This window comes from Passer domesticus, chromosome Z (genome assembly GCF_036417665.1).
Source record: "Passer domesticus isolate bPasDom1 chromosome Z, bPasDom1.hap1, whole genome shotgun sequence".
NCBI classification, from domain to species: domain Eukaryota; kingdom Metazoa; phylum Chordata; class Aves; order Passeriformes; family Passeridae; genus Passer; species Passer domesticus.
The window spans coordinates 32,649,391-32,671,239 of record NC_087512.1 but is presented as its reverse complement, the minus strand read 5'-3'; the positions used below and the strand labels follow the sequence as shown (position 1 = coordinate 32,671,239).

The 21,849-nt window shown below is 38.2% G+C and overlaps 1 protein-coding gene and 1 long non-coding RNA gene across 9 annotated transcripts in view; one reads left to right on the top strand and one right to left on the bottom strand.

The window, feature by feature from the left end:
- The window catches only part of NFIB (nuclear factor I B), a 171,087-nt gene that overhangs the window by 44,741 nt on the left and 104,497 nt on the right, over positions 1-21,849 (top strand). The window lies entirely within an intron of this gene.
- Positions 885-7,100, bottom strand: LOC135291300 (uncharacterized). 2 transcript variants are annotated; one of them, XR_010354096.1, is made up of 4 exons: positions 6,487-7,100; positions 2,673-2,789; positions 1,409-1,587; positions 885-1,215 (listed from the first exon to the last, which is right to left on the bottom strand). It is a non-coding gene; the product is annotated as an uncharacterized LOC135291300 (long non-coding RNA). The 2 variants fall into 2 exon arrangements; XR_010354095.1 differs by having other exon boundaries at positions 6,904-7,100.

Here is a 21,849-nt window from a genome sequence, read left to right as displayed (position 1 = left end):
AAAGGAATATCATGTATTTCTCTAATGAAGGGCTTTTTACAGTGTATCTCAGCTGGGAAGCAAATTTCCATTCATCCTGGAAATCTTAAAAATCGGACCTTGTCCTTTCCATGTTGCTATGAATGAGGTAGGCAGAGAGACAGATGCAACCATTTTTCAGCTAGGCACTGTTCTGAACCCCAAAAGTTCCTTAAAAACATTGAATATGAAGTGTTTCATGAGCTAAGAAGGATGACTTAGACTTCTGCTTAAAGCAACTGGATAGAATAGGAGACGGGTGAGCACCTTTTGGGTTCAGAATTTTTTAATCCAGAATACTTTCAAAGACAGATCCCTGATAAGGCTAAATGCTGTCACTATACACCATGAAGATCCATATTCTGTGTCAATCTTGGCTAGTATTCATTGCCTGGTTGGCAGAAATCTGGAAAGATATTTTCAGCTCCCAAATACAGACCTTTCCTATATTCATTTTATTACAATTCTAAAATGTCTGCATCAGAGTTGCAATTGGTTACATTTTCTTTTTTTTCTTAAAAAGTTAATTATTTCTTTTTATTCTAAATGGGCTTGGTAGTACTACTGAGAGTTGAGGTGGCCAGGATCCTCCCATTACAAGGGTGCTTCCCTTTGTTTATAAATCAGTTAAACTTCACTTCTTTGAAGTTTAACTTTGCCATGCAGAATGCACCTGGGAGTGAACTTTATTATAAAGTTTCAGAAAAACTGGGCTGGACATTCCTAAAAGTGATATTAAAAAAAAAAAATGTTTGATTATAATAAATGTATCTTACAGCTTTTTTGCTGACAAGTTTTGCCTTCTCCCTGCTGTTGAGCAAAGTCTTGAAATTTGGCATAGAGGTCATTGTGATGTCAGGGTATTCCTGTTGCTGTTCTTCTGAAAAAAAAACCTGGATGTGGCTAAGTTGAAAGCTCTTGCAAAGATTCAGTTTTCATATTAGCATGCAGTCACATCAGATTTTGGCAGAAAAATCCATTTGAGGGTGCTGAGTGCTTTGAGCATTTCCAGTTCAGGAACAGTTCTGCAGCTTTTGCTACTAGCTCTTGAGGTCCTCTTTGGATTTAAGTAGAGGAATATGTTCCCTCTTCTTGTCTTGTTTCTTCATCAAATAGACAAGTGAGGGGAAAAGTTGTTGGTTTTTAATATAGTGGGAACAAGGAGTTTCCTTTGAGAAGTAGAAGAATGATAAAAACCTAGGATAAAGAAGAACACATTACGGACATATATATTATACTGTTAACAATATAATGTAATGATATTTGATTTATTAATGCAAGTGACACAGCTTTAGAAAATATGTCTTTTTAGGATCATTTCAAGTAAGGAACAAGAATTAATTTTTGGCTTGCTTGAAATGGCAGTAGTGAATGGAGGGAATGAACAAACCTCAGCTATTCCTCCTTGCCTCTTTGGCATTATTTATTTCTTCTTGGAAATACAAATGCTTGTGAAACCATGAAGCCACAGAGCTGTGAAGCATTTTTCAGATCTGATACTGGTGTACAGTCAGCAGCCATTAGTCATTAGACAGTCAGAAGTTTCTGGTTCTTTTCTGTGCCAAGGGACTTTCAATGGCAAAGATATGAAAAAACATAAGTTACTTAGTAGCACAAAATCAGATCCTAATTTCTTCAAAGTATTCTGAACACATCATGGAAGTTGAGGTAGCTTAGGTTTCCTTAGAGGTTTGCTGTGAATGGCGGTATTAATTTATGTAAAGAGGCTGGTATGACAGTGTGCAGGAACTCTAAACATTAGCCTGAGAAACCCTTCGGGTCAATTCTTGTATCTATAGAAGAAAGTGCTCTTATTAACACTTTGCATGAAGAATGATAGATTTGGGCCTTTGACCTTTTTGCAGTTAATTATGTAGTATACATAAATCTACAATAGTTTATCCCACAGATACAGTATGTCTTCATAAGATCTCAGTGAGCTACATAAAAAAACTTTAATTATTTGTTGAACTACAATCTCAAGTGTGAATCAGTAATGTTTTTTCTTAGGGGAGCTCTAGACTCTTGCTATGTATGTTTTGTGCACTGAATTTGAGGATGAAACTCTTGTGGTGTGCATTCCTATGTACTAATCAATACCAAATTCAAACTTTTACATGAAAGACCATCATAATTATAATCACAGTTACTCTTCTTCCCTTCCCTTCCCTTCCCTTCCCTTCCCTTCCCTTCCCTTCCCTTCCCTTCCCTTCCCTTCCCTTCCCTTCCCTTCCCTTCCCTTCCCTTCCCTTCCCTTCCCTTCCCTTCCCTTCCCTTCCCTTCCCTTCCCTTCCCTTCCCTTCCCTTCCCTTCCCTTCCCTTCCCTTCCCTTCCCTTCCCTTCCCTTCCCTTCCCTTCCCTTCCCTTCCCTTCCCTTCCCTTCCCTTCCCTTCCCTTCCCTTCCCTTCCCTTCCCTTCCCTTCCCTTCCCTTCCCTTCCCTTCCCTTCCCTTCCCTTCCCTTCCCTTCCCTTCCCTTCCCTTCCCTTCCCTTCCCTTCCCTTCCCTTCCCTTCCCTTCCCTTCCCTTCCCTTCCCTTCCCTTCCCTTCCCTTCCCTTCCCTTCCCTTCCCTTCCCTTCCCTTCCCTTCCCTTCCCTTCCCATTGAAGCCTCTGATGAGACTCCCCACTTGCTGTGCTATGGTGCATAAAATTACCTGGAAAAAAAATTGTAATGGCTCACCAAAATCAATAAGCTGAAGGAATTATCAAAAACCTTCCTCTTTTTTTCTGTCTCTCCCCCCAGCATCAAAACTTTACTGTATGCATTGCATCTTTGAGAGAAAAAAAAAAAATCCAGAAAAAAAATTCAGAAAACTTTCTTGCTCAACTGGCACTTTGTGTTAGAGTCCAATATGAGTAAGTTGGTGGTACCAGTTACCAGTTAAAATGAGACCTGATACACCATGCTTAGGTTTGCACCCTATGCTTAGGAAGTGTTGTAAAAAAAACCATATCTGTTGTGGAGCCTGAATGTTCTTTGTAGGCTTCCTGCAATGACCATATAAAGAAAATATTTCACAAAATTGAATAAGATTTTTCTCCTATGTTTTCTTCTTTGAGCGCTGAAAAAAAAATAATTTCCAAATAAGCTTCACAGATGTTTTAATAGTACAGCCAGATTCCTATGTAGAGTAGTCCTGAAGGAACTTGTCAAAAAACTTCACTTGAATCCCTACTTTGTAACAGTCTGAGATTCTTTTCGTAGAGATATCTTTAATAGATATTTTGTCTGAGATTTCCACATTGACATTGTAGTATCTTGAAAATGTCAGACAGCAGTTTTAGGAAGTTTTTCTTTTATACTTCCCTAGACAGTGGCCAGTTAAAGTATATGAAGGTGGAATTACAGCTTCAGGTGTGCTTCTTACTGTGCTTGAGGGAATCCACTGCTGCCTGTGGCACATAATATATGAGGGGCTTGCCTTTCCTAGCTCTCAGTTGTAGATAACTGTCTTGGTTTTTCTTGCATGGCAGCATGAGCCTGTTTGCACAGGTTGTGCAGCAGAGTACATAGAGAGTGTGTGCTTGCACCAAGCAGGCATTTACCCTTTGCGTGTTTGAGGTAATTTTATACTGTGCTATTCTGAGCCCTGATCTTCCCCCAGCCCTGTTCTGGCCTCTGTCCTCCACTCTTTCCTTACCATCTTTGATTCTGGCAGCAAAAGTTCATTCCATAGCTCAGGTCAGACAGAAATGATGCATTGCATCACAGCTGCTTTTATGAAAGTGTTTATTTCATATCTGAAATGTTTTTATATACATTTGCTTTGCTATGACTTGCAGGAGGAGAAAGAAAGCAGTTTTACTGGAGGCAAAACAGCCACCTGTGAAAACTAATTGCGTAGGTTGTGTTGTGCTGATATCTCTGGGAATGATCCATCAGGAAGAAAGTAAATATCCTTAATCTGTTAGGAGATCACCTCTATGCCAAAATGATCTTCTTTATCAAAGTGGTGATTGAAATATCCCTTCAGATTTGCAGTGGTATGTGTAAGGGGGAGGAAGGAAGGGAAGGAAGCATAACTCCTGTAGAGGCAGGTGCCTCATCTCAGCAAAGTGTATAGACAAATGAAAAATTATGAACTTGAGAGGCTCTGACTAAATTGTCTCATTAAAGACTGTAATTTAATATGCTTGGAATCCATTTACTTTCAAAGAAGAATTTCAAGAGACCAGGCTGCTCTTCAGGTTTTGTTTTTTTTTCCTATTCAGTAAGATGAGGCTTGCAGTGTCAAATTATGCCCCTCTCCAAAGTGAGAGTGAGAGTGAGAGCACCCAAAAGTTCTGCTCTCCATCAGCTTCCAGAAAACACACAGTAGACTTAAAAAGAAAAATGGGTTAAAAATTGCAGAGCTCTAACACAGTTCAGCTGCCTGCCACCTCTGGATGTGTTGTTTGTGCAATTGTGTAAAAGTTTGCCATGGAAAACTTAGAAAAAAATTGGGGAATTTCTTTAAGGCATGGGCAGGAAAAACTGCTTTGTTTCTACAGCATGCTGTGCTCCTCAGTGGCTGCTGAGAACTTGCTGAGAGCTCCTGGGTCTCCCACCTTCCCTGAATGCAGTGGCTTAGGGACTGTGCCCAAGTCCTCCAGGCTGGATTCTGTGTTCCTACATTACAGGACAAGGTGGTGACTGGGCTTGTGTCGGCCTTCTGAGGCTGTGAGGACTTGGACCCAGGATGCTGCTGGACTTACTGAAACACCAAAGGCCAGAGTGTTTACCAGACAGGATTGTTCCAGTCCAGTCTGGCTGTCTCTTTATTGTATGATAAGATGAGTTCTTTCCCTTATTTTTAAACTTTCAGTTTCACTGTACGTTAGAGACGGACCAGTTGAAGAAATTACCTGCTCTGTAAAAGCACAAAAACTTGCTGCTAACTCCATTCCTGTGATTTGTGGCCATTGAGTAGAGTTTTCAGACAGATTTTGCATCCTTATTTTCAAATTTTTGGATTGTGAGCAAATAACTATTGTCATGGTGAAATTTATAATTAACTGCTTTTTGGCCTGCTTGTATGAATGGGGTATTTGACTGATTCACTACATCTTAATACTTGTCATGTGTACTCAGTGACAGTAAAATACATTACAGCAAATTGTATATGTAAGACAATTTTGTAGCTCTGTGGTTTAAGCAAAATATGAAATCATGTTTCCCTCACCATTTCCTTAATCTTAAATTCAATTTAATTAAGATAAGGTTGGAATATGGGAGAAAAAAAGCCCACCAGATGATAAAGAAAAAAAAATTAATCAAAGGCTTCATCATGTGGCATGCCTCTAACACTCGAAAGCTGAGAATAACAGAGTATTTAGTAACAGTATGCAGTCTTTGTATGAAATGCAAATCTTGAATACAATTCTGTTAGAAATGAGTAACTAGAGGAACCAAAACTAGAGTGACCTTGAAATCTAAAACTGACTCCTAGTATTATACCTCTAATTAAATAAATTTTATCTTTGGGATTGACAACAGTGGATATAAGTAGTAAGAGGGAGATGTCAAAATGACAGATTGTATAATATATTGAGAGGTTTCATAGCAAAGGAGACAAAATGAAGTCATAGAACTAGATGTTAGTGGCAGTGAAGATCACACTTCATTAAAAACGCACATTTTTCAGAGATGAATTTGCCTTATATATTTATCAGGCTCATAGGAGATGAGGCTCATATGGCACAACACTTAAATGGATTTTGAGAGAATGCTGTAATAGTAATGCCAGCTTCTTGCTTTGCATCCTGGATATTCACATTTCCAAAAGATTTACATGAAATGCTTGGATTTAATTTATGAGTCATGAGTCATATTTTTGCTTAGTTTGTACATAGTGTAGCTATTGTACTGTGCTTTTCCCAAGAATAAGTGACATTACTCTTAAAAACATGCCCTGTAATTTGATCTCTGATCCTGTGTGGTAGGTGTATCTTTATTCTAGGCTTTGGAATAATATACATAACAAGCCTAATTGCCACCAGGTGGAAAGGGTACCAAGTCTGAATGACAAGAAATATGTCCCTCCTCCAAATCGAACAAACCATGTGTTACTTTTGTTATTTTGTCTTGAAAAGTAAATGAGTGGCACTTTTAGCCTCTCTAGGTTATTATTGGATCACTGCTTTTCTAACTTCTGTAATTTGACATTATTTTTCATTTTATGGTCATAGCTGCTTCTTCAAGTTGATAGAAATGGCTGTCATAGGTGCAACTTTATATTCTTTCTGGTTAGACTAGGGAGGAGACAGAAGGGCCACTTGTCAAAAGTCTCAGATGCTGGAGGGGAGAAGACGTTGCTAATGCCAAGGAAATCTGAGAAACACACACCTGTTATTATTTCAGAGTGCCATGCTTCTGGTGATAATTGGCTGAGGTTTAAAGTTATGTATAATTTAACTCTAATTCATAATTCTGCAACAGATAGACACTAGAGTGAACAAGGACAAGTCAAAAGCTGAGATGTTACTTACTGTTGGATTGACTTTGGAAATTGGCAGTGATCCTCCAAATTAAAAGGAGTCCCTGCATTTTTGCAGGCAGATACTGGCACACATCTCCAGAGACAGACATTTGAGCCAAAGGGGTTTGGGACTGCATTTCAACCCCATCTGCTTTTGTCACCCGGCCATCCTGACATGCTTACTTTGTCAGCTAGAGATTTTTTTTGTTCTCAAGTCTGTCTGTGTTGTGAGAATTCCTGGCTTCCTCAAGTATTCTGGGCAGCTGTGTTGGGCCTGAGGCTCTAGCTCAGTGTTTAAAGCCAATTTTTCTACAACACTCCTGTTGGTTTGTATCTTCCATCACTGCTTCTTTTGGTTTCGACACAAAGATACTACCTAAAAGTGGTCAAAATCAGTAGAATTTGGCTTTGTGAAAATTACTGTTACCTCCATCACTTTTTAAAAAAAATATGTCGTAAGGAGGCCAGAGGTACTCTTCAGCATCTCCTCCTTTCCTCATAGTTTTCACTCTTCTTAGTGGTTATTCTCCATGAAGTCCAGAAGACTTTCCTAAAAATAGAATCATAGAATGTTTGGTTTGGAAGGTGACCCTGAAGATCATTTCATTCCAAATCCCCTGCCATGACCAGGGATACCTTCAACTAGACCAGGTTGCTTTGAGCCCTTTCCAACATGGCCTTGAACACTGCCAGGGGCATCCACAGCCTCCTCTGGCAGTCAATGTCTCACCATCCTCACAGCAAGGAATTTGTTTCTAATACCTAAATTAAACATAACATAATTTCAACCCATTACCCTTTGTCCTGTCACTACATTCTCTTGTAACAGTCTTGCCCTATCTTTCCTGTAAGTTTGCTTCAGGTACTAGGAGGCCATCATTAGGTCACCTTAAAGCCTTCTCTTCTCCAGACTGAAAAATCAAAATTCTATCAGCCTTTCTGCAGACAAGAGGTGCTCCCTCCTTCTCATCAACTTGGTGGCCTTCTGTGGACTCTCTCCAACAGGTCCATGTCCTTCCTCTGCTGGGACCCCAGAACTGCTGCAGCCCTGCAGGTGGGCTCTCAGCAGAGCAGAGGGGCAGAATACCCTCCCTGGCCCTGCTGCCCACACTGCTCTGGATGCAGCCCAGGACACGTTTGGCTCTCTGGGCTGTGAGTCCCTGTGGCTGGGTCATGTCCAGCCTCTCCTCCAACACCCCAAAGTCTTTCTCCCCAGGGCTGCTCTCAATCTGTTCATCCCCTAGTCTGTGTAGACCCAGGTGCTGCACCACTTAATAAATTTGGGATATTTATCTGGGCTTCAAACACTGATACAGGCAACAGAACCTGCAAAAAAACCCCCAAGCCAAAAAACCCTGCAGGGAAAGGGCTGCCTGTGTTTTCTTCACTTAGTCAGACTCAGAGTTCGTAACCCTAACTGCACCCATACAGCTTCTAAGCTTGACAAACCTGCAAACTTTTGAAGTAGAAAAGAAATTTTGTTCTTTTTATTTTTCTACCATCACAGCATTTCACTTTTCAAATAATTTTCACATTTACAGTATTATATATGCTATTGAGTATATCAGATGAGATGTTGACAAGTCTGTGTATTGGTTTGGGTGAAATTTGCAGGGAGAGAAATCTTTATGAAAAATATACTGCTTAGAAATCAGTTTAATTTTTTTTTTATTTTGAATTTCCTTAGATATTAAATGAATGCACTATTTCTTCTTAGACATTTTAGGAGTTTTGTTTCCATTCCATATATCTAACTGTAAATACCTAGGTGGTTTCTGTTCAGCTCTACCAGACCCAACTCTCTGGTGTCATTTCTTTAAAAAAAAAAAAAAATTTAGAAATGTAGTTTCCAGAATAGGATTTGGTCAGTGAAACTACTGTAGCAGTTTTTAAAACTATAGTTACTGAAGGAGGCCTGAATGGACACCACTCTCTGACCATCTGGATCTCAGAAGCACTTTGCAGAGGTGAGGATCCGACCTGTGCATGTAACCCCTGGATGTTAATGCAGGTGCAAGCCTTGCTGAGCTTATGACATTTTGTTTGCATACCATTTGCAGCAACCTGAATGACTGGTTATTCTGGTCTGGAGAAAACAGCACTGACATCATGTGATTCTGGCAAAGTGAGCCACACTGGATCCTGGCCTTTGAATACCCAAGGGGCTGGCAGCAGTCTCAGGAGTTGGCCAGCAGCCCCATTGAGCTCGCTAGTAATCAGTTGACTGCTGGGCTGGACAAGCTGCCCTACTTTCTCTGACAAGCTCTGTCTCAGAGAATGATGGGCAGCCTGCCACTAGTGCTCTTTAGTGGAGTTACTGAAGATTAACTGTTTAGCAGCTCAATCCCTTTGAAGAATGGGTGCCAGAGAGGACTTTGTTGACAAGGGATGCCACTTCTTTTTCTCACTTGTTATATAGTTTAGCCTTAAGGAGCAGGAGTTTCTTTTTCTTTTTTCTTTTTTTTTTTTTTTTTTTTTTGCTTCCCTAATGCCTTTCTTGCCAATTTTCAGAGAAATGCCAGTCCTTTTGTTTTTCTTTGAAGTTTCTAGGGTTTGTTTCATTTTTAGTGAAATGTTACATTCTACTAATTACTCAGCATTGCTAAGTTCCTACATTGCAGAAATTCCTGGAGAAAAGACAAACAAAGGAAAAGTCAACCCTTTGAAAGGCCTAGAACATTTAAATTTATTGTGACAGACAAACTCAGATGTGTTACTTTCAATAAAAATTTTGATGTGTTCTCCATAGGAAAAATAAAAAAAGAAAAAAAGTGGGATATTCAGCATAGGGGGAGAGTTGTATTTGTGAATAGTTTTGAAAACGTGATTGTCATAAACAGAAGACTGACTGTAGACTATCAGAAGTGTAATGAATAAGTCATAAATTTAAACAAGATAGGTTATATTAACAAGAGGCCTATTTATTAGGTGAGTTGGTGGAAATTGAGTTACAGTACTGTCCCACAAAAAAGAAAGAAGTGCTAAAATTAGGTCTGTAGAATAGGTATTTTTTCAGTGGATATTTTGTGTAGTATTTTGCTTGATAGTGATATTTTTTCCAAGACAAATTTGTCTTAAAGTCAATAATAATATAAAACAAGCCACAGACATTTTTAGATAAATTTATAAATTCCCAAAAAAGGAGTTTGCTGTGTTACTATTACGATTCAGAGGAACTAATTCAAATTCTTCTGAAGTGGGTGGGAATTTTTATGACATTTCCATCTCTGACAATTATGAGAAACATAAAAGCTTATTATTTTGTGTCCTTGTATTTCATCTGTTAAATGTGTAGACACAGTGTCAAATCTCTATATGTCACATACACTGGCCTACTTTTGTATTTCTTACAATACAAATTATCTGGTTCTTCAGATTGGCTGTATTTGAAAACATTTTCCTATGTCTTAAGAAAATGGCAAGCTGAGAAATTAAAAAATAAAATTATATTCTGAGGATACCTTTGGAAGGTTTCCATTCAAATGTTTTGGAAAACTCCATTTATGTTTCACTTTCCTATCCTCTGCTGTGAAAATAATACTTGGACTCCACTGATTTATAAGACATTACCCTCAACATTCTACTCAGTGAGTGGCAATTTGGGGACTACTTTAGACCACTTAAAATGAATGTATTTTGGTGCTTCTTTCAGACGCCTTTGTTCTCTTATTTTCTAAAACTTTAAGTAACCTTATTCTTAAGCCTCTTTGGTTTAGGTCATAATTAGTTCAAATGTTTGCCTGATAGACAATAGCTGATCAGTGGACTGGCCAGTCATTGTAAATAACTTCTAGCACGAACACATATTCATTTTGAAGGGTTCAGGCGTGGCAAAAAATTTTAGTGACAGCATTTTTAATTAAAAGGAAGAATGCAAAACTGTTTAAATCCTGTAATATAGTAGCTTTTAGTGTCTTTTTAGTGTCATTTTAGTGTCTTTTAGTGTCATTCACTATAAATGAAAAAACACACTGTTCATACAGAGGTAAGATATACAAATGCATTAAAGCTTTTAATTTACTTCAATCTTAATCATATTACAGGTTGTCAAGATACTTTTGATGGATATTAATAGCCAGATTTGAAAAGAGGTCTTCTTACTTACTCAGATAAACTTTCCTGTGTCGTATCTTTATGGGGAACAACAGTATTCCAGAAACTCATGAAAATTTATCATCTTCTAATTGATTATCTTCCTCTATTTCCTCCTATAGTGTATTTCTGTGTAATTCAAAAAGAAAAATTAATTCTGTATTGTAGCATAAGTGCTGATTTATGTAAAGTATTTTAGTTATAAATTTATGTGTCTCAAGACACAATTGTACTCAATTAAAGAAAGCGCCTACAAGCTAATTTTTTGCCAGTGTAATTCTGAGGAATTATTACTTGAATTCTCTCAGAACAATTTTTTGGTGATTATGATGGAGGTATGTGTATATCATGGCAGAAACATGTTTATGTCTCCATTACTCAAAATCTGGTCTTAGACAAATTAGAGTAGATCATTGCAGGAAGGTTTCTTCAGCCATTTAGATTATTGTATCCTTTTCACTCTTTTCTTTTGGATTATTAAACCAGAAAAATACAGTTTTTCAGTGAACTACTACTAAATGAGTGTTCATGGGGGAACAGGAAAGGAAAGACATAAGAAAAGGAAGAAAATATAACATGGAAATGATATTTAATTTTGCTTATGGATCAAAAATATATGTTCATACCCATGATAATGCTAAAACTTGCTACCATGGATTGTAGCTGTGCACTCTATATTTTGCAGTGAGGGAAGAGTCTGTTGGACTAATCTGAGGAGAAATCACCTTCATTAGCTAATTTTATTAAAAATTCCCTGATTTCAGATATTTGCAGATACTAGAGGTATTCTTCAGTGATTTGCAAAGCTTCAGTGCATTTCTGAACATGATGGTTTATAGACTTTTCAATTGCCTCATTTAAGCACTTCAGCAGGAAAGAGTATTTCAGATATAATTTAAACATTTTCTTGAAATGCTTAAATTTCTTTTTTCTCCATTTTTATTGAACAATGAATTGTATAAAATAAATTCCCATGGAGAAAAATTATGTTGTAAGGTCTTTGACTGATTCAGAATAATTGCTTTGTTGATTGTATATCCATGCATGATAAGATATGCGTAAGAAGAAATCTGGTACAGAAGTATAAATAATACTTATCTTTAAGCCAGCATCTGTCATCTGCTTCAGCAGACAGTGTTTTCTTTCATTCCTGCATAAAAAGAGCTGAGAGATTTATGGAGCAGCTTTGTTTGTGCTCTGTGATGCTTAATCAATTTTTATTAAATTCTAAATTAAAACTTGGCTTTCTTCATAGTCTTTTTTTGCTTATTTTTTATTTTTTTTCCCTACAAGCAGACATATCTGATCTATAGAACAGGAGAAAGGCTCATGACAGCTACAGATTTTATGTGAAGGTGGGAGGACTTCAGTCCTGAACTCCTGAACACTTTGTTTTCAGAGGGGCCTCTCTCAGTCACTTTTTAGAAGCTACACTGATATTTCTGTGACATTCATGAATATGACACAACATTTAAGTGATTAATATCTGGACTCCCTGCTTGGTATAATTATTATTGATCTTTGCAAGAAATCTGTAAAGGAATTTTTTTATTAATTTGCAGATGGTATGAATGGTTTTGTTAATCAAACTATGCTTAAAGTTGGCTTTCATCTTTTTGTCAGTTTAAAACATTAGTTAATTCACATTATGCACTGAGATATGTAAATAAGTAGCATTATCTCCATTTTACAGATGAAGAAATTAAGGTAGGAGTGCAAAGTCAGTTAGTCAGGGTCACATCTCTTGAAAGAGGCAGACTATAGGCTACAGGAGTGCTCCATTCTTTGGCTCAAATAATATCTCTAATTACTTTAATAAAGAATAGACACTTATATACACAAATTTTATTTTCAAAGTTTAGATACATGAAATAAATGACTCCTCTGAGACAAAAAAATAGTCTCAAAACTTGGCAGTTTGCTAGTTTGTTCCAATGCTTTGTCATTTTTGCTGGTGCTAAATTGAGGTTGTTTAGCTTCACTGCAAAGTTGTTGCTGTGCCATTCACGTAAATTGATGATCTCTTTATGATCTGTTATTTCCTCCCTATGAAGGTACTTACACATGCCAATTAAAACACTTTTTTTCCTTCTTTTTGAAGAAGTCTAGGATTTAGTCTGTAAATTTCAAGTAAGGTTTATGTCTCAATCCTTCTAAAATAGGAGGACAAAATGGCACTTTATCCTCTTTCCTCTTTTTTATAGAGCTGCATCATGTTTTGTTCTGGATTTTGGCTGGGAGCTTGAATTGCAATTTCATGATTCAAGCCTTTTAGTAACAGGTTTGGGAATACAGTCCTCCATTCTTGTTTTTTCTGTCTGAAAATAGGAAATAACTGAAAAGGAACCATATACTCAGCATACTCAAAGGGTTTTTAATAGATAATAAAAAAAACTTTGCCTGTTTTTGTCTTCAAGAAAGTTGGAAAAATAGAAACATAAAAAGAAATATTTTTGTTTACCTTAATGTATATCTGCTTTGAGATAGATTAGCTTGTGTCTCCTACACAGTCTCTGGTATGCACCAGTCTGTCTTTGAGATTGTTTCTTGTCCTCACTCTTCTGAGTAGTGACACACTAATGACAAAGTGTGCTGAAAAGCAAATCTTTCAATCCTCAAAGCTGCTTTAAAAGACCCCTTTCAGTTTATGCATGTTTGCTTTAAGAAACACAGCAGAAATACAGAATTCACAGTAATGTGAATTCAATGGGGCTGAATGTATTAATTTCCTTTGCTGGGCTTTTTTAGAGAATCTGAGAAAATAATTTTGGTTAATAACTTTTAGAAAAGTGGAACACAGTCTTCAGAGTTTGTGTAGCTCAGCTTCTAATCAAAGAGATGTCAGTTCTTTTTTTGGTGTCCTTTTGCCTTTTTATCCACTCAAAACACTGCTTGTTATCTATTCTGAACACATTGGTTCTGTGTCCAGTGCAGCAGCAGCAGCAAAGTGGAAAAAAAGCGTGGAGCTGAGAAACTGGAAGAACTTAGAAAGGAAGACAAATAAAGAGACGTGCCACTGAAAATTTAAAATGAAAACAGGATGTGGACATGATGTAGAAGAGAGCTTTCATGATACAGTGCTACTGTCTTTGTAGCTGCCCTTGCCAGCTTTATGCTGTATTGCTGTTTGCCAATGTTCCTTTTTTTTTTTTTTTTTCATGAACATAACACAGATCTAGTAAGTTTGTGCCTATTTCATGTGGAGTAAATTTAGACTAGATGAACTGAGTTTTTGGAGCCACTGCCAAATGAGGTGGTGATGATGGCTAGAGAGGTTTGGAGTTTGGGAATGCTTCTGACTGGAACACAGCACATACTGCATCATGCCTTTGACCATGATGCTTTAGACATGCTGCCAAGTGTTTCTAACAAGATAGTGCTGTTACTGTGTTTTAATTTTCCTGTTGCATAGTGTACATTTCCTTTTTTGTTTTATAAACTGTGCTCTCCATGGTTTTTGTACCTCTGTAAACAGTTCTGACTATCTGATATTTTGGCAAAGTATAAGGGAATTTCATGCAGATTACTCATTGTTATATGACATTATGCACTCCATACAGTTTTGATAATATGGTCAGCCTGAGTCCCTAAAGTATGCTAAAGACAAGAATAGAATTTTATTTTTAGATGTTAGCAAAAAATCCCCCAAAACCAAAACTACAACAAAACAAAACAAAGGGGCTTTACTTATATCTTTTAAATGAGCAAAAAAGACAATTATCAGTATGAGAGTCAGAGGACATGAAATGATGTACCTTAACAACAGTTAGATCAAGATTTTTTAAGGAAAAAAGAGTATAGTCTCCAGCTTTGTATAGGAAGAACTGGAGTACTTTTTCCATAAAATTCAAAACCTCTAAAATTTAGTGAATGTTATGAAAATCTCAAAAAGTATAGTATTTCAATCTACAAACTACCCATATGTTTATAGGTTGAAATTTTATCACTTCAACAGAAGAAAAGTTACATTATTTTTATATTTAGAAATGGTCATATAAAAAACCATTGAGTCTATGCTATAACTTCTCAAGTTATAAAATATACACAGTAATGTCTTTCAGTAATGTTAAAAAGGGTATAATGCATTTTAGCTGAACTATTATTTTCACCTTTATTATTTCATCTTTTCCTTTTTTTTCTCTTTTTAATGCTGTTCTCTAGCAGATCATCTACCTGGCGTCTCTATTTGAACAGTAAAGTTCTCCTACCTCAATGAGGTCACTGTCCTGTAATCCATGTAATCATTATGTGGTCGTAATGATTGTGCAGGATCTTGCAGTGACCACAGGTACCTTTGAGGAGATAATATTGTGAATGTTTGTAACTGCAGATGTTTGTTATACTCAGCTTGAGGTATTTCTGAGATACTGAGCTTCAGAAATACTGAGTATTTTTAATTTCCCTGTTAAGTATTTGTCACTGTTTACCTTAGAGGCAGCTGCATATCTGTGGTGGATAACATGATTTCTAGTGGTATAAAACAATAGCAAAGTTTTCAATACCTTTATTTTTGGTAGGAATTTTTAAAATGCTGTGGTGTTTGCCCAGTAGCATACCATATCAGCATGCAGTACCACAGCTCTTGTTAATGTTAATCTGGTCATCCACATCATAAGCAGTTTGTCAGCTAGGAAGAATAGCATGGTCAACGCTGTGTGATGTGGTTTTGGCAACACTTCCGTTGTTCCTTCATGCTTATGCTTTCAGTAAAATGTATCTGTTAACCCCCAAAAAAATATGCTAACCAGTAAGTGAAAATTTACTTCTTGTGGCTTGGCTACCTTAGTTACTATTGTGAATAACCTTCCTATGTTTGTGTTTGCAAGAGTGGTTTTCCACTCAGAAGGGTTACTGAGTCACCTTCTCAGCCTGTAGAACTTCTGTCTTTCTCCCCAACAACATGGCTTTGACAGGTCAGTTCAGTGCTGGGCCATCGTAGCAGTAGAAAAACTGTTCACCACAAGTGATTTCCTGCTGGTGAGTAAATGTTATTGCAGAGCTGGAGATTAGAAATTGAAAAGTTAAGGACCAGGAGCTCTCTCTTGAGCAAAGCGTTTATCTGAACACCCTTGCTGTTTCTGTTTATCTGCTTCTTTTCTGGGTGTTTTTTTTTTTTTTTCCTTCTTCTGGTAAAAGAGTGAAGAATAGGTACTGAGTTCCAAAGCACTGACTCACTGGACCACAATGAAGCATTAGGATACAGCCACTTCCTACCTTTGTTTGAAATCAACCAAATGGCTCTGGCGGATGCGGCCCTCTGCTGCAGGGCTTGGTGGAAGGAAATGCTTTTCATCTTTATGGAGTATGGAAAGTTGCTCAGTGATTACTTTGTGCATTGCATGTGGCAAGCATGTAAAAGGCTTTGCTGTGTGCTACTATATACCTCAGAGCGACCTGTGGGTCTGAGGTTATTCTGTCTTCAGGAAAATAGTTAGAAAAGTGTGGCAAGGGAGATAATGAATTCTAAGAGCACTGTTAACTTGCACTCTTTCTGAAGCTGTTTTACAGGTGTGAGTAAAACAATCCACTCTTCTTTGCATCTGAGAAACATGGTAACAATAAGATGAAGCACAGAAAAAAATATTTTCTTGCCTCAAGTGATGCTAGGGATTCAATGGTTGCTCTGAAAATAGGCTGTATGACTTCATACTCCTATTTTCTGCTCTGAGCACTTAACTCCACTTAAAGGGGTCTGTCCTAATCTCTGAAAAGACAGCTCACTTGTAGGTAGTAAGAGTAAATGCCTTAAAACCCCCTAACTTTCTGGGTAGGTTTACTCAAGGACTAAAAAGAACAATGGAAGTACTAAAAGGAAACAATGACAACTGGAAGGTTAGGTGGTTGTTGTGTATTTATCTTTAGCCTTGAAATTCATTGAGAATCTTTCCAATATTTTTCTGGGGTCTTCTATAAATTACTCTTGTGACCTTTCTTTTAAAACAATAGGCATAGTTTTTCAATTTTTGTTTTGTTTTGTTTTTAAACTACTTTTAATTTGTTAGTTTAGTGATTTCAATTACATCTCAGAGGCAAATTCTCTATTGGTGACCTATCATTCTTTTGTTAACTAGTGCCTTATTGGCATGTGCAGTCAGTGTTAGTAAACATATTTAAAGAAAAGGCAAAAAAGTATAATCTTGGAAATTCTCCAAAGAAGGGTTAGGAAGCAGTGTACGGACAAATGCTCCTGCTTGGAACAAAACAGAAAAGGGTCCCTGGTTCATGCATTTGTCTGTATGTGTTTCTAGTTTTTGTTAAGCCAAAATGAAACACAGTAGAGTTCAGTGTTTGCTAATCACCATGTGTTTACTTTCTCTTCCAAAACTGAAGTTGCCAACCAATACATTTTCTACCCAGTGCTATGAATCTGTCCAAATAAACATGGGAAGAAGTAAAACAATGACACTACATGAAAATACATCCTCATTCACTACAGAGTCCAAAATTTTTGTAAGGTTTAGCAGGAACAGAGAAATGTGCATTATATGGACTCTCCAGCACATGAAAAAATAACATAACATGAATTAAGTTCTCAAGAAAAACATCCTGTAATTTACAGAGAGGAACATTGATTATTTTATATCATGCTCTCTCTGTAATCCCTCTGGGCTTGCACATTTTGTGTTTCTTGTGGTTTTATGAGGAAGGTAAGTGTCTTTCAGAGAGCAAATTATCAATTCTGACTACTGTCTCAATCATTAAACATGTCCTTCAAAGTGAATTTTAAAAGGACTTCTGTTACAAATCACAGAAGCAACAGCAGAAACATTGCAAAATCAGAACCATAGAATCATCATGGAATATCCTGAGTTGCCAGGGACCCACAGCAATCTTTGAGTTCTATCTGTACACAGGATCACCCCAGAGTCACACCATGTGTCTCAGAGTGCTGTCCAAACACTTCTTGAACTCTATCAGGCTGTGACTACTTCCCCAGGGAGCCTTTTCCAGGGCCCAATCACTCTGGATGAGAAACTTTTTCTAATATCCAGCCTAAACCTCTCTTCATAGAGCTTCATGCTTTTTCCTTCAGTTCTGTCACCATTCACAAGAGAAAAGAGCTCAGTTCCTGCCCCTCTTCTTCCCCACAGAAGGAAGCTATCTACTGCAACGAGGTATACCCTCAGTTTCCTGTTCTCCAGGCTAAAAAACCAAGTGATCTCACATGACTTCCCCTCCAGACCCTTCACTGTCTTTGTGGTCATTCTTTGGGTGCTCTCTAGTAGTTTAATTTCATATATTGTGGCATGCAAAACTGCCCCAGCACTCGAGATGAAGCTGCCAAGCTCAGAGCAGAGCAGGACAATCCCCTCCCTTGCCTGGCTGGCTGCCTGGTGGCTGGTGCCACCCAGGACAGGGCTGGCCCTCCTGGCTGCCAGGGCACTGCTGACTCACATTCAGCTTTTCACTGACCAGGATAGAATTGCAGAATCTCAGAATCAATTATGTTGGAAAAAACCTTTGACATCATTGAGTCCAACCTATGACTGAACACCACTTCACCAGCTAAGCAATGGCACTAAATGCCACATCCAATGTTTTCTTAAATGCTGTAGGGAACAGTGACTCCACCACCTCCCTGAGAAGCCCATTCCAATGTCCAGTCACTCCTTCTGTGAAGATTTCTTTTCTAATATCCAGCCTAAACCTCCTTTGGTACATCTTTAGACTCTCTCCTCTTGTCCAATTGAGGGTTGCCTCCAAGAAGAGATTGACCCCCACCTGGCTACAGCCTTCTTTCAGGCAGTCATAGAGTGATAAGGTCACCCCTGAGCCTCCTCCTCTCCAGGGTAAAATACCCCAGCTCCATCAAGAAGTGGTCCTCATAGCACTTGTACTCCAGACCGTTCTCCACTATTGTTGCCCTCTCCAGACATACTCCAGCATCTCAATGTCCTTTCTAAATTGAGGGCGCCAGCCCTGCACACAGCACTCGAGGTGTGGACTCACTAGTGCCAAGTACAGGGGGACAATCCCTGCCCTGCTCCTGCTGGCCACACCATTGCTGGTCCAGGCCAGGATGCCATTGGCCTTCTCAGCTACCTGGGCACTGCTGGCTCATGGTCAGTTGCTGTCAGTCACTACCCCCAGGGCCCTTCCCACAGTACACAACCATAGTTGCCCCATGCCAGGTGCAGAATCCAACACTTATCTTTTTTAAGCTTCATGGAGTTGCTGATTGCAGAGTCCTTTAATTTGTCAAAGTCTCTCTGCAGGACTCTTCTACCCCCAAGGAAGTCAACAGTTTGTCCAATTTAGTGTCATTGACAAACTGATTTAGTATATCTTTGAGTCCTTAGGTAATGGTTTTTGTTTGTATGACCAGGAAATGTTGAGTGAAATAGTCTTCTATGTGTGGGAGAAAAGAAGCTGCCCATCTTTTCCCACCACCTAAATTCAATTGATTCACAACATATTTGGTCCCTGGCAAAATTTATGATGATGTCAGCAGATAGTTCACAAATTAATCAAAAGTAGCTTTTAGCCATCAGTTTTGTCTGTCACTGAGCTGGAGAATGGGAGATGACCTTTTTCAGTACCTCAGGATGTATTACACGTATTGGGTAGAAAATAAAGAACTATGCAAAATGCATGGAAGAAGACCATGATACAAAGTTTAACAAACCTAACTCCTCAAGAACATTTTGAAGCATTTTATATCTCATCCCAAGGAAGAGACTTTTAGGAGTTCATAGCAGTGTTTGTAAAATTTAATGGGGACCTATACTTTGAAGGACCTCTGTTCTTGAGATGCAGTCCTGAAATGGCATTCTGCCCTGTGGATACTCCATGGCTGTCCTTGGCAGCAAGTCAAACAACTGCCTCTTTCCACCAGCAAACCACCTACTTGTTCTCTGTAGATCTGATTTTTGAACCCCATCCAATCTGTGATATATTTAAGAGTTTATGCTTAAATCTTATGACTTTCCATGCAAGGTGACAAACTAGAACTCTCTGATGTTGCATTACATAATTCACGTACTTCATCTGTGGATTTTCTTTTGAAGTGCAGGTTCAATTACTAGTTCTGTTGGTATTTCCTTTGTTCTAATTTTTTTTTGGTGGTGTTTATGAACTTGAATGCTAAGAAAAAAATGTTTCTGTTGCAGTTGGGAGCATATCCTTTGCTGTGAGGAGCAAGTGTCATGTTAGTCTGCAGCCATTAAACCTGAAATAAAAACAGCAAGAGATATGAACTTCTTAAAGTACTCTGTGACTGGGACACTCTGGCTTTGTTGAGTAATTATCCCTGGTATGCCTAGGAGTCAGGAAGTTCACTTAATTACAAAGAGCAGCAGAAATGCTTGCCCAAGCCGAGCTTAGGGCATCTCTTCCTTCATCTAGCTGATATATTCCTTAGAAAGTGAATTCTGGGGGACTGAGATTGAATAATTATAAAACTTGCTGAATGTTGTTTAGATTGCTTGGATAATTTAGAAAATAAGGAAAATGTAGTACTGTTGTCTGGAAAGCTTTGTGACATGGTCAAATGCTTGGTCAAATGCCTTCCATTACTTGTAAAAAAAATTTAAATTATTAGAAAAGGTTAGGATTTTTTTTTTGTTGTTGTTGTTTGTTTGTTTTTCCCAAATCAAGGAACATTTACATTAGTGGAAAAATTAGGAAGAAGCTGTATGGATAGAAAATGTCTGTGAGGGCATAAGGGTGCAAAAGCATGAAGAGAGTGCACCTGTGATTCCTCTTGAATATTTAATAAGGATTTAAAATATTTTTAGTCATACTTTAAATCACAGTTTTCTATTACATGAAGTAAAATGGGGTCAAGAAAAAATATGAACAAAATCTTGATGACACTTGATAAAAGCAATGCTTAAAACTCCTCCTTAGCCACCTTACTTCCCCTGTATTTGAAAAATCTCTAGAAATGATGGTTGGGATCAAAATTTAATCATACCGGGCACTGTGCAAAACCAACACAGACATAATATCTGCCCTAAGCAATTTATGGACTATTTCAGGGCTTGATGCCAGGAGAGGGTGTAGCAAGTAGTGAGAACAAGGAAGAGGTAGTAGTTCTAGGAACTTGTGACTATCCTGTCTTGACAGATAAACACTCTGCTCAGTGTCAGCATCATTCAGTGAGGTTAAGAAGCAAACAAAAACACCAGTGCATTTGGTAATCATGGCTAGTCATCCATCTTATGACAGACTTGGTGAATTTATGTCTTAGAGCTACTGTCAGCTGTATTCTTCAGATTCTATTATAGTTTTGAGCAGGAGGTTTTGGGCCTCAGCTTACTAACTCCTTGTTTATGGTGTGGTTTTTGATATATCTATTCCTACAGAGGAGCAGTGCTGACATACATCTTTAGAACTTTTATTTCTAAAAGAAGAATATTTTAATAAAACATAATGATTGGGGGTTTTCTTCTCCTCTTGCAATTCTGATAAGTTGAGAAATACGTTCCCCATGTGAACATATCAGCCAGTGGGAGTCAACTAATAAGGAAACAAGTGTATCTGAAACATATAAACCAATTTTCAGGGTACAGAATGCTGCATTCTTTAGTTGTTTTCACTAACTCCCCTTTTCTTTGCCTCATTTGGGGCAGGAGGCAGACTGCTGACAGATCATGAGCCAGCTCAGGAAGGCATTCTCTCTATAAGGCATCCTGAGGTACGTTCTCAGAGCTTATAAAAACTGACCACCTGTTTTATTGCCCTGGGCAGGCAGGAGTGGCTTGTTATAAGAGGACCTCTTAAAGAGAGGTCACACATTCTGTGTGGAAGCGCATAAGATGCTATAACAGAACTGTGCTATGACCACACAAATGTTACCATATCAGACAGGATTCAGTGGTCCCGGTCCATGTACTTAGCTCTCGGTGCAGCACTCCATGTTTGATAGCAGCTGGTGGAATGTGCAAGGAACCAGTTAGAGAATAACCTGCCTGTAGGGGAAGTTGCTTTCTCAGCTCAGGCAATTAGTGGTTTTCTTTTTCCTTTTAGCAGGAGTTTGCAACTTTGACTTTACTGAGCAAGCAGTTCAGCTAGCTGAATAGGAGCTTTCACCTGGCTGTGGGAAACTTTGTAAGCCTGGTGTGCTCCTACTTTGAGAGCTGCTCCGCGCTACTCATAGGTACAGTACAAATGGAAAAAGGCAAGCTGAGAAAGCTCAAAGCAGAAAGACTGCATTTTAGTGAGATATAAACAGTAAAACCTGTATGATTTATCCCTTTTTTTTTGGACTGCCTTTTAACCATTTGGGCCAAAATGTGCTGCTTATTATTGAGGTAGGAATTTTAGTCTAGTCTGTGAT